Source organism: Equus caballus, chromosome 31, assembly GCF_041296265.1.
Source record: "Equus caballus isolate H_3958 breed thoroughbred chromosome 31, TB-T2T, whole genome shotgun sequence".
NCBI classification, from domain to species: Eukaryota; Metazoa; Chordata; class Mammalia; order Perissodactyla; family Equidae; genus Equus; species Equus caballus.
Genome location: NC_091714.1, coordinates 621305 through 633970, shown reverse-complemented (window position 1 = coordinate 633970; position 12666 = coordinate 621305). Strand labels below are relative to the sequence as shown.

The 12666-nt window shown below is 50.6% G+C and overlaps 1 protein-coding gene across 2 annotated transcripts in view; it reads left to right on the top strand.

Annotated features, from left to right (window-relative positions):
• Positions 1–12666, top strand: part of FAM120B (family with sequence similarity 120 member B) — a 96615-nt gene that overhangs the window by 2564 nt on the left and 81385 nt on the right. The window contains exon 1 of one of the 2 annotated variants that reach the window (XM_005608159.4): positions 9975–10156. The exons of the other annotated variant lie outside the window; for it this stretch is intronic. The gene's annotated coding sequence lies outside the window, so the exon portion shown is untranslated. Of the gene's footprint in view, positions 1–9974; positions 10157–12666 lie in introns of those variants that run through there. 2 annotated transcript variants of the gene reach the window in all.

Below are 12666 nucleotides of genomic sequence, written 5' to 3'. Positions count from 1 at the left end.
TCGTAAAATCCATCAGAATCCTGCCCAAAGCATTCATTCTTTTCCAACTTAATTTATGCCACACGATTCTGTATTGGGGAAATCAAGCAGAAAGCCCTTTTCTTCTCTTTCCTCCTCCTCCTGTTCTTCCTCTTCTTTCTTCTTCCTCTTCTCCCTTCTTCCTCCTCCTCCTCCTCCTCCTCCTTCCTCTTCTCTCTCTCTCTCTCTGCCCCCTACCCCACGTTGGCTCCTCTCCCCTCTCCCTTTCAAAGCTGAGCTAACGGGAGACTGTTTAACTTCAGTGTTTCTATAGGAGCCTGTTGTAGTTTAACTCCTGCACACCAGTAGCTGGGATGAACAAAGGAGAGACTCGAGGTCCAACTATTCATCCTTTCTTTGCACTTTAATTTTCATTGATTGGGAAGACAAGGGGAGCCCTTAGGGATTCAGGCTGAAGGGGGATGACACGCCTTTAGACGCCATCAGCTCCCTAGCCAGCCATCTGCTCTGAACCAAATGGCGTTTTTTCACTCCCTAACTGCATGTCTCTATACTCCTGCAACCAAGTGCTGTGCACCCCCGAAATGCAGAGGGAGCTTAAGCTAGAGCGTGTTAAATAGACTTGCCTCCGTGTTGGCCCTAGCAGCCAGATTCCCTCCTCCCCACACACCATAAATCCTCACCTTACTCATTAGGAAAAAGCAGGAAACTTTCTTTTAAATACTTTTTGATGTCTCAGCAAATGTACTGTACAAAGTGGGGCTCATTAGGGCTTAGAAGGCACCCATACATCAGACAGGAGTGGAGAGAGGAATTACTGCCCAGAGGGGGGTGTTTTGTTTTTCCTGGGCAGGCATGGCTCATAGCCTGAATAACCCGAGTGGCCAGGCTGGGCTCAGGTTGTATAGTCAGAGCCACGGCCGCACAACTACAGCTGGGTTCTGTTTGCTGGAGACCCTGGTTATTTCACCCATCATTTTATTGGGCCACTTGGGAATAAAAGCTCACTGCGATCATTTTATCAAATTAAAGATGCCCATCCTCAGCACTGAGTGCGACCTGGTACTGCGATCCCCCAATCCTGTTTCAATCCCCCTTCACCCAGAGAAGGGTTCTATTCTGAAGGTATGTGTGTGGTGGTGGTTGGGGCGGGGGATCCGGGCAGATTGCAATAAACAATGCCCAGAATAGGCTTCAGACTCTAAGCCAGCCACAGGTTCAGTTTTCTGTGTAAACAAGTCTGGAGACTTGAGTGGGGTTTGTGTTTTCTTAGACCAACTGAATGCTGTGTACCCAACAGAGAGGTTCTCTTATTCCTAAGAAGAATTAGGGTCCTTGTTCAGAACAACAAAATAAAAAACTTCCAGGCAGCAAATCTGGTGTTGATCAAACATGCCAGCTTACTTGGAAAAAAAATAAAGAAAAAAAGCAGCAGAAGCAGAAGGGACCCTAAGCATGTTTATTAATTAGTATTAGTATCGCATCTCCCACCAACACACCCTCTGCCCATGCTCCATCAGTCACAAAGCGGTTAACACAGCAGAGGAACTGGCCGGTTTGCTGTGGATATAGGAAGCTCTTACTGACGTCTCTCTCTCCAGCCCTGTAGCCATTATGGGTATTTCCCTACTTCTTACTTCTCAAGGCTGTCTTAAGGACTGAATCTCGGAGACCCATGAACATTTACAAGGATACGCTGACACCTGATTGAGTTAGGTTTGGGTCTGTGTAAGTGAAGACACATTCTAACCTGAGCCATCCATTCACCCACAGCCGAGAATCAAGAGGGCAGATCTGGCAGGTGTTTAGACGCTGGAGGATAAATAAACACACACTGTACACCCAGTGAGGCCCCACACAGCTCCTGCCTCTTCAGCCCTCTTTGGCGGCAGCCGCCTCAGAGGAGGGGTGGCCCCACAGACACCCAGGACAGCGACCTCTGGCCCAGCAGGTTCGTGGGGTGAAGAGTGGGGGTGGCAGGAGGCCGGAAGCCCAGGGTAAGAAGCGATGGGCCCTGACAACTTCTCCTCAACCTTTCCCTTCCAACCGCAGACTGGGCGCTGGAGACCCCGCGAGTGGGACGGGGGCGCTGACCGCCCCAGGGGGCAGGGTCGGCGGGTCGCAGCCTTCTCTGTTTTCAAGGGCCCAGCGGCCTTGGCGCGGAGAGAAAGGAACCTCCGGCCCCACGTGGTGTGTTGGGGTGCGGGGCGTGGGGCGGCGGGTGGCCGGGGCGGATTCGCACGAGCGCGGGTCGCGTGGCTCAGCTGTGGCCCGCACGCCGCGGCCTCCCGCCCCCGCGTCCGGGGCTGGGCCACTCCTTCCCGGCCGCGCATCATCTGCCGGGGCCCCGCGCCTCATCTCCATGACAAAGCCGTGTTTACCTGGCCCGGCCCGGCGGGCGCGCCTTTGTCCCGGATCAGATGACCGCGCAGCTGCTCCCGCCGCGCCCCCGGCGGCCCCTCCGAGCTCTCCACTCAGGAACGTGCCGGGAGCCGGCGGGGGCGCTCCGGGCAGGCGGCTACCGCCCGGGAGGGGCTGTGGCGCAAGATGGCGTTCCGGAGGGCTTCCTGGAGGTGGTGGCGGCGCGGCGCCGGGCGCTCGCTCGGAGGGGCGTCTGTGCGCGGTCAGAGGCCTGGGGCGGCGGGAACGTGCGGCGGGGTGCCCTTCGTGCGCTCCCCGAGGGCTGCAGCACCGGGGATCCCGACCCTGAAGCCGGAGGTCACCTGCGTTAAAGCTCGGTCCCAGCCGAGGCCTCGCACCTGGGGGTCGCGAGCCTGGGGCTTTGTAAGACCATGGGGGAGGGGAGAGAAGGCGCCGGGGGCGACGTGGAGGGCCTTCCTGAAGCCTCCCTCCCCAAGACGGCGCCCACCCGGGAGGTCGCGGGCACCTGTCGCCTGGTCCCCGGGGCGGCCAGTCAATCACACGGCCCGCGGGGCGAAGGCGCCCCGGTCTCCGAGCGGAATCGCCCCAGACTAACTGGGCCTCGAGGCCTCGGCGCGCCCTCCCCACGAGTGTCCCCGCGGGACCCAAGGAGCTCGGCAAGGCGAAGCTTGCGACCACGCTGTCCTTGCCGACCTCCCACCTCCCTTTTTGCGAGCATCTGCCCGGGAAGAACAGATGTGGGCACCTGCGGTGACAGGCTGCATATGTTCCATCCTATTCACAGGCATTCAGACGTGGCTACAATGAGCAGCCTTTGTGCGCACAGTCACTAAATATATTAATCTGCGCTCCCCAGAGCACCGGGCTGTTTAATTTTTCACTGGCTATAACATCTGATCTAATCCTTAAATCGGCCCCCGAAGCCTGCCCTCGCGCCCTCCTTTTTTCCTCTTTCTCCCCACCCCCTCTCCCGAAAAACGTGTGAAGCTATTCAACCTTCCACCTGTTGCCTGCTGAACTGGGCGTGGGTTCTTGCAACATCTGATGTGGGTTCAGGCCCGGGGTGGGCGGTGGGGGCCACTGTGTGGGGGACGCTGTTGGGCCGCATGGGCGCAGCTAGGGCACGTTTATCGGAAGGAGAATCAACACAGTGCAGAGTGCGGCGCCCCAAATGTTGTGCAAACAGAGAACCGTAATTATTAAACAGCTTCCAAAGCAACGCAGCATACCCATCCTTTCTGTGTGAGCGCCTTTAAAAATGTACATAAGGTTCCCATTTATCTTTTTGTTTATTAAACTCTAGTGGTTATTATAAACACCGGTCAATAGGCCACACAGCCAAAAGGTAACATAAATCTCAGATGTAAGACTTAGATTTTTTAAGCAATTTTGTTGCATGACTCTTTTATCTTAGCACCCCTTATTCTGTTTTGATTTGTTTTCGGCCACAATGAGTCCTTTAGTGCCATTGTGGGTGTCACAATGCAGACGGACATCAGGCTGTGAATGAAGACAGGGGCAGTTTAAACAAACCAGGCTCTTTCTTTCCTTTCCGTCCATTGTAATATGAATGGGCCTCCTGCATTCGCTGCTAGGAGACCGGCTTTGCAAAGCCCTGCTCCAGTAAATGGGCTGCAGAGAAAGGGACCCCAATAAACAGCCTAAGTATTGGAGGAAAAAAGAGGGGACAAATTTACGCAAATGTTTTTTCACCATCAAATCCACGCATTCCTTAATCTCAAGTGTAGGACCTCCTTTCTAGCGTGGCATTCCTCGCTTTCCAGCAGTTTCCTTCCCTCTTGTCTTTTAATTCTTACTCCGGCTCCTCCACCACCTCCCAGGAAACAGAGTGAGGACAGCACTGGCTCACCATCAAGATCTGTTTCCAAAATGCTATTTTCTTTTAGGAAAATGGGAACGGGGCGGAGGGCTGTTTATCAGTCATCATCACTAATAACTAAAGATTGTAAAGTGCTTTCAAAACCTAGGCATTGGGCTGTTGCTGGGTAAGGGCGGCATGGTGGGTGAGCCTGGCTTTGTAGGAACAATCGCAAACTACGTTTTCGTGGGAGTTGGCACTGTGCCTATTAACATTAGTAGGTTAATTCAGGCAAAAAAAAGGTGGCAGTTTTCAGGTTGTTAAGGGCCCTGAGTGTGTGAGGCATGACCCACCACCACCTACATTTCTCAGTGGCTGGAACTAAGTCTTAGGCCACCACGGAACCAACCACAATCAAGGCAAGTGGAAAAACCACAACCGGCTTCTCCCAATCACAGTTCATAGCGGGGGCTGGGCTCAGCCCCACCTGCCCAAAGCACATAGCGCTCAGGAGGCCACCTCATTGACTCTTATTCATTCATCCGCTCACCTGTCACAGGAGCCCCAGGTCCAAAGTGAAATTAGATCTGCTTTCTGCCACTATATAAATTATAAATGAGTAGAAAAGTCTTCCCCGCTCTGTTATTTTCAGAAAGAGTTCATGTCCGATTAATATGTCTTCCTGAAAGGCCTGAGAGAATTTGCCAGTGAGGCCACTTGGGTCTGGAGTTTTCTTTGTTGGAAGGTTTTAATTTACAAATTCAATTGAATAAATAAATACAGGGTTTAATAAACATAGGGTTACTGAGATTTTCTATTTCTTCTTTGGTCAGGTTTGGTGACTTGTATGGTTTAAGGAATTTCTTCACCTCATCTAAAGTTGTTCAGACAGTCTCCTTTTAATGCTTCAGCCTAAGTACAAGATGTGAAATCATCTTCCATTGTTAGTATGGGTAATCCGTGCCTTCTCTCTTTTTATCACAATCAATATAGCTACAGGTTTATCAGTTTCATCGATCTTATCAAAGAACCAGCCTTTTGTTTCATTGATTTTCTCTGCTGATCTAGGCAGAAAATCAGAGGAGTCACTGGGCACACCTCATTGTTTCCCTTCTGTCTGGAATCTCCTTCCTTCACTTCCTGTTGTCTACTGTCTGAAAATACTAATTTTATGTATTTAGTGTCGTTTTCTCGTTGTTTAGAATAGAGGGACAAGTTCTGTGGGGATTATTCCTTCATGGGTGGAAGGTGAAAGTTAGGAGACTTTTGGCTGCAAGTAACAGGAAACCCTGTTCAACACTCTTCACTGTACGGGAAAGACATCCTCTCATGGAGTTAGGAGGTAGAGTGGTCTTCGTGTTAGTTTTTGGCTCAACCACGTTGTCAAGGCACAAGGTGCCTTCCATCTTTCTGCTCCACTGTGCTTGGTTGTTGGCCTTGAAACTTGGTTGGCTCCCTCTCATGAATGCGTGATGCCTGCAGTGGCCCAGAAGTCACAAACAGATGTAACAATGACCAGTAGAGGAAGAGGGACCTTTTCTTTTTCTATGACACTTTTTATCAGCAAGAAAACATGTCAGTAGCATTTAATGTGCATCAACCATGTAGAAATCAGTATGTTTTTATGTTGTGGCTTTTTTTTTCTTTCTCAATTTTTGGATGGTAAACCATTACTCAAATAAAATGTAGGGCCCATGTGGTTGTTGCATTCAAAGAAATTCAGTTCAGCATACAAATAAAATTAAAACTAATTCCAGATAAACCTTGAAGGCTATCTATTTAAAGGGTCAGTTTGTTACCAAGAGAAACCTGTCCCAAATCCTATCATTTCCCAACTCATTTCCTTCTCCATGTTATCTTTCTCACAGTTGACATGAAGTCTTTCTCTTCCACGTGTTACTCTCCCTTAATACCCAACTTTTCCCTATTCTCAACCTCCAGTTTTTTCTTCTTTGTTCCTTTCTTTCCTCCTTATTTTCCCCTTTTATGTAAATCCTTCATCCTGTTTTTAGAATGTCCCCAAACTGATCAATCTGATGTACACAATAGGGCACAGGAGAGTGTCTATGTGTGGCTTGAAGCAGGAGATGGGGAAAGGGTGAATGATCACAGGTAATTCGTTTTTGCTCCTTTTGCACTGATTTCTGTGTACAACTTTCCTTTTCATCTCCCCGGAGAGACCTGAAGAAATCTCTAGCTTTTCCTTGCCTTCACTGTGGTGTTTTGTAGATGTAAAAAATATTTTGAAGCCTTTAGAATTTAGACGGATTTGAGTTTGAGTAACAATTGTGCCACTTACTACCCCTTGTACTAGTTACTTAACCACTTTTTAAAACTTAAAATTGTTCCGTTTATCAAAGTAATATACTTACAGATTTTAAAATTCAAATAGTATTTCTAGATTTATAACAAAAAATAGCAATTGCCCACACCACGGATCCCCACTCCCAATTTCTTTTTCTACATTTAACTCTTAGCTATTTCTTTTGGAATTTACCCTCATATTTCTTAAAAAAGAGTTTCTAATGCTATGTTTTTCTTTTTCTGTTGTGTATATTGTTTATGACTTCCTCTAGAAGATGAGGATTTAACTCCTTCACTTGATTTCCTAGACACACATATGTTTATGAACACATATAAAATCACCTCCCCTTTTTCAAAAGGTCATAACATCCCTTGATTAAATTACTATTCAGTATTTACCCTGTTAAAATTAAGTAATCCTCATTTACATTTGAGGCATATACCATGGTTACATTTTCTTTCCTGTACATTTCTGTCTTTATTGGATTCAACAATTACCTAATTTATTTGCTTATTGCCTTTTCTATGTACCTTTTACTTATCATTGTCACCAAACTCTAAAGATATCCTTTTAAAATATTCAAATAGGTTTTCCATTGGTTTCACTTTTTCCTGGAAATATGTCTCCAGGAAGCCTCCTGCTCCAACCTAGACGGTCTCCAGCTTTTGTCCTGGGACTTCCTTCCTCTCCCTTCACTTAGATTCCTTGCTATCTGGGTCCTAAGTATTCCTTTCTTGACGTCTTAATTTTGGAGAAGAATTTCCTCCAGGAGATTTCTGAGATAAAGTATTTAGTAGATAATATTTATTTTTTATAATACATGCTGGGTTTTTTTTTTTTGGAGTAAGATTGGCCCTGAGCTAACATCTGTTGCCAATCTTCCTCTTTTTGCTTGAGGAGGATTGTTGCTGAGCCTACATCTGTGGCAAGCTTCCTCTATTTTGTATGTGGGATGCCTGCCACAGCATGGCTTGATGGGTAGTGTATATGTCTGCTGCCAGTATGCTAACCTGTGAACCCCAGGCCTCAGCAGGGGAGCGTACAAACTTAACCACTACACCACCTGGCTGGCCCGAGTAGATAATGTTTCTGAGCTGCATATCTGAAAATATCTTTATTCTACCTTCACATTTAATTAACATTTTGATTCAGAGTAGAATTTCATGTTAGAATTATTTTCTTCAGAATTTTAAAGTTAATGCTCCTTTGAATGTCAGCCTCAGGGATTCTATTGAGAATTTCCATGTCATTTTGCTTTCCAATCCCTTAAATGTGACCTTTCTATTTTTCCTCATGGAAACTTTTTAAGCTCTTTCCTTTATCGCTGAAGTTTTGTGATGAGGTGCCTTGCTGTGGATCTTTTTAGCTTTGTTGTGCTGGACATTTGGTGAGCCCTTTCAATATGAGAACGTGTCTTTAGATCTGGGAAGTTTTCTTGAATTATTTGAGTAATTGAGTAATTGAAATATTGAGTAATTTCCTCCTTTTTATTTTCTCTATTCTCTTTCCTGTAATTCCTATTTCTCAGATGTCAAATTTTTTAGATTAATCTGCTAATTTTCTTATGTTTTCTCTTTCTCCATCTCTTTTCCTTTGTATTGTTACCTGAGTATCATCAAATTTATCTTCTCTTTTATCAACTTTTAAATTTACTTCTTTTTTTAATTTTCAAGAGCTCTTTCTTATTTTCTGAATGTTCTTTTACATACTTTTCTCATTTTCTTTCAAGGGTGTAATACTATCTTCAGAGACTGCAAATAATAAAGATTTTATCTTTTCTTCTTCCTACTTTGTTTTTCCCTTTTTCTGTCTGTCTCCCTCAAATGTCTGTTGACCCTTGGTCATCTGTGTGTATTCAGGAGTGAGGCAGAATGCTTATTGGAAGCTCTGTGGAGTAGATGAGAACTGCCAAGTGCTAAGATTCCTGGAAGGCAATCAGAGGGGCTTCGGTTGCCTGCCTCCCTCCACCTCCACAATCCGGTCCAGTGTCTCCACTGTTATCTGTGACAGCCTCTTGCTCCTGAAGTCCACTGTCCCTGGTTCCTTCCTCCACCACCTGAATTTCTACCTCCATCTCTTTCCCAGGTTTTCTCCTTCTGCCTGAAAGTCGTTCCTCTTCTAATCCTGTCTCAGATTTTACCCTTCCTTCCAGGCTCAGTTCACACATTATCTCCTTGCCACAATGTGCATTCCTTCAGACTCGAGACCATTTCACATACTTCTTCGTGTCACCCTTTGGCACCTAACCAGTAATAGGTACCGAGTACTGCTTGTTGATTTTACTTAGAAAAAAAAATCAACAGGAGATGAAAGCCTTGTATGCTGAATGGAGAGATTCCTTCCTAAGTTGTTTAATACAAACAAATGGTGTGGCTTCAATTTGGTAATGCTTTCGGAGTGCTTCATCTGTCTAGAGCTTTGCAAGACTCTGAAGGAAGGATATTTGATCATTTTACTGAAGCCCTGACTGAAGCCTCTAGCTCCCTGGGGCTTACAACAGCCCTACTAATACATGTTGTATGTAAAGATAGGTTTTGAGATGCATTTACATAATTTGTTATGATTAATAATTGTTTGTCAATAATTTACTTAAAAAGCAAGTTAGATTGGTTTCAAGGTTATTCTGTCATCACACTTGTCTACCGAAATGTTCTCCTGGTCACAGAGAAAAGGGTGGTGTTGCAGCTAGAGGCTTGGGAACTGCAAGTGATCTGAAGCCTGCCTTCCCTCCGCGCCCACGGGAGCACGTCCCAAATGGGAAGTTTACCTATCTTAAAGCTGCTTTAGAAATAAGGTCCAGACAGTGGCTTACAAACAGAGTCCAAACTGCTTAACGTGAGACGAAGACCCTGCATGATCAGGGTCACTTGGTCAGTTTTGTCTGCCTCTGCCCCTCCTGCAGACGTTGCATGCACTGACATTCCTCTAAATCAGTATGCATCCTCACCCGTCCTTGCTTCTCCCTCGGCCCGGAACTCTCCCACTCCGTTCCAGACTGGCGAACCTGCCAGTTAAAAAGACCTGGGCTCAAGAGTACAGATGGTCCTCCCCAACATCACAGCATTAGCTACTAACAAATGGCTCCTATTTACTTAGTGTTGACCATGGGCCAAGCTGGGTCTGGGAAGGACCATTATGACCCCAACTTCACAGAGGAAGAAGCCAAGGGGACAGAGGTTCAGTAACTTGCCCAAGGTCCCAGGCTGTAAGCCCACGCCACTCTGCATTCCCATCCCCCTGCCATGCTCCAGATGGTGATGGGCGTGTTCGGATGCTAACAACAGCCTTTCGCTTAGCCGGGGCTGGACCAGCTGACAGTCTCCTAAGCCAGCCGGCATTGGCCACTACGAGTCCTTGCGCAGAACCCTGGCGTCAGACACAGCGGCCGACGACCCCACGTGCCGGCAGCACAGCACCTGCCGGTGACCCGGTTTCCGTGGCAACGGGCGCGGCGCCTGCGCACCTCGCACCCCCGGCGCCGGCATAGCCAGTTGGTCTCCTGCGCCTGCGCACCTCACTCCCCCTGAGACTCTTGGGCCCGGCAGCGCGTGCCTCGCCCCCGCGCGGGGGCGGTCCCTCGAGCGGAAGTGTCCGAGCGGAAGCGGAAGTGCGCGGGGCTAGAGCGGGCGGAGGGCAGGCTGCGCGTCTCCGGCGGTGCTGCGTATCTCTAGGTAGGGACGGGCCTCCGGGCCTGCGCGGCCGGGTGGCGCTAGCGGCTCTGTGCCCTCGCGGGTGCCCGCCGCCCCGCTCCCGGCGCCAGCCTCGCCGCCGCCCCCCGCCGCTCCTGTCACCTCAGCCCCTGACCCTCGACCCCGGCGCTGCGTCTGTCCCTCTGCTGTCGCCTCAGTCCCCAGCCCGGGTGCTGCTCCCTGGCCGTCTCCTGTCACCCCACGCCCCCGACTCCAGCGCTGCGCCCTGGCCCTCTCCTGTCATCTCTGTCCTCTGACCCCTGACCTTGGAGCTGCACCTGGCCCTCTCATGTCACGTCAGCCCCCGACCCCCGACACCGGTGCTGCGCCCTGGCCCTCTCCTGTCACCCCACCCTTGACCCCCGACCCCGGCGCTGCACCTGGCCCTCTCCTGTCCGCTCACGCCCCTGACCCCCGACCCGGCGCTGCACCTGGCCCTCTCCTGTCACCCCACCCTTGACCCCCGACCCTGGTGCTGCACCTGGCTCTCTCCTGTCCCCCCATGCCCCGACCCTCAACCCCAGTACTGCACCTGGCCCTCTCCTGTCCCCTCATGCCCCTGACCCCCGACTCCGGCGCTGCACCTGGCCCTCTCCTGTCACCCCACCCTTGACCCCTGACCCCAGTGCTGCACCTGGCCTTCTCCTGTCCCGTCATGCCCCTGACCCTGACGCTGCACCTGGCCCTCTCCTGTCACCCTACCCTTGACCCCCGACCCCGGTGCTGCACCTGGCCCCTCACACCCATGACCCCGACCCAGTGCTGCACCTGGCCCTCTCCTGTCCCCTCACACCCCTGACCCCCAACCCCAGCGCTGCACCTGGTCCTCTCCTGTCACCCTACCCTTGACCCCCGACCCCGGTGCTGCACCTGGCCCTCTCCTGTCCCCTCATGCCCCTGACCCCCGACCCCGTTGCTGTGCCTAGCCCCCTCCCCGTGTCGTGGGACCCGACCCTCCCTTGGGAGGCCTCTGTCTGTTGTCCTTGGCTTGGGCATGGCTGTACTGCTGCCTGCAGAGATGTCCTCTGACCCCCGCTCCGCCTCCCCGGTCCCCCTGGGCCCTGTCCGCGGCCGCACTGGCAGTGCGAGGTCTCAGCACGGGCAGGGGAAAGATGGACAGTAGGGGCTTGCCGCCCGCAGAGGACAGCAGGGGCTGAGCAATTGACTGTCTCCGTCAGCCAGGTTGGACCCGGCCGCAGGCGTCCACACAGGGGCAGGTCTATAGTGGGGTCTGAGCTCAGTTCTGTGCAAGGGGCAGTGGGGAGTTGTTGCGGCAGGAGGCCATTCGTGCTGCGGAGGGAGCAGCAGGTCCAGACGCGGGGTTTAGACCGTCTGATGTGCTCGGGACGTTAGACATGAAGTGGTGCCTGAGGGGATCTGGACAGGAGGCCAAGTGCTCGGGCCGCCGTGAGCAGGCGGTCTGCGCGGGTGGGGTCTGTGGTGCGATGACTGCAGTTCCTGTGGAGATGTGCGGCTTTCGGGACAGAGACGGTCAGCCCTGAAGACCTGGCCACAGTCGTGGGGAGCATTTGGGGCCAGTCTGATGGGATAGGAGTGAGGTGGTGGCGCTTACAGCGATGTCCACGTTTCTGGCTGAGCGTGAGCAGATGGCTCCGGGAGGGGGAAGCGGGAATGGGGAGCACCCTGCAGCAGCAGCTGCCTCAGCACTCACCCCACATGTACTCCGCTATCTGGTCTGCGGCTGCATACTGAGTACTGAGATACCTTCCTCAGTACCCCTGGGTCTGGTGTCATCATTCTGTTTTGTCTCTCCTCTGTGTCATTGCTGGATCGTGGCCTCCCATCTACACGTGCTCTTCGACCTGCCATGTTTGCACCTTGCTGTTAGGAGCGACCTGCTGTGCACCACCACAGCCTTCACATGCTGTCTGTGCCTTGATTTCCCGGTCGCCACCTGCCAGCTCTGAGCTCCGCTGTGGTGGCTTCTCCCCTGACCCCACCATTCCCTTTGTCTTCCTGCCTAGTTGTGTTCACGAAAAGCATCGACAACACCGTAGCTGTGTCAGGTCCTGCACTTCTCATCTGTCTGTACATACCATTTCTTGAGCACCTTGCTTCCCACTTTCTCTGTGTGGTTTCTAACCACCTCATCTTTCAGGCACATGGAAATGTCTAGTCACTTCTGGCCTACTGTTTTCTCATCTAGAAGACTGCGGTAGGCAATGTCTGAAGTCGCTTGTGGTTTTCAGTGTTCTGAGGTTCTGCCCCATCCCTTAACCTGAATTGGGGTGTCATTTATGGGACAGATTTTGTATAAAGCTAAGGAAATTCAGGCTTCAGGGTTCCTCACTGTCACGAGCCCCTTCCAAGGCACTGAGAAGGACCTTTGAGGTCTTGTGTTTATAATTTTGTATTCTTTTTTAAGAAAAGAGACCCACATTGTATAAGCTTCAGGCCCTGCACAACTTGAATCACTACAAAACTGGCTGTTTGTCAAATCCTGCTGTCTTGGTATTTGTGCCCCTGTCCTT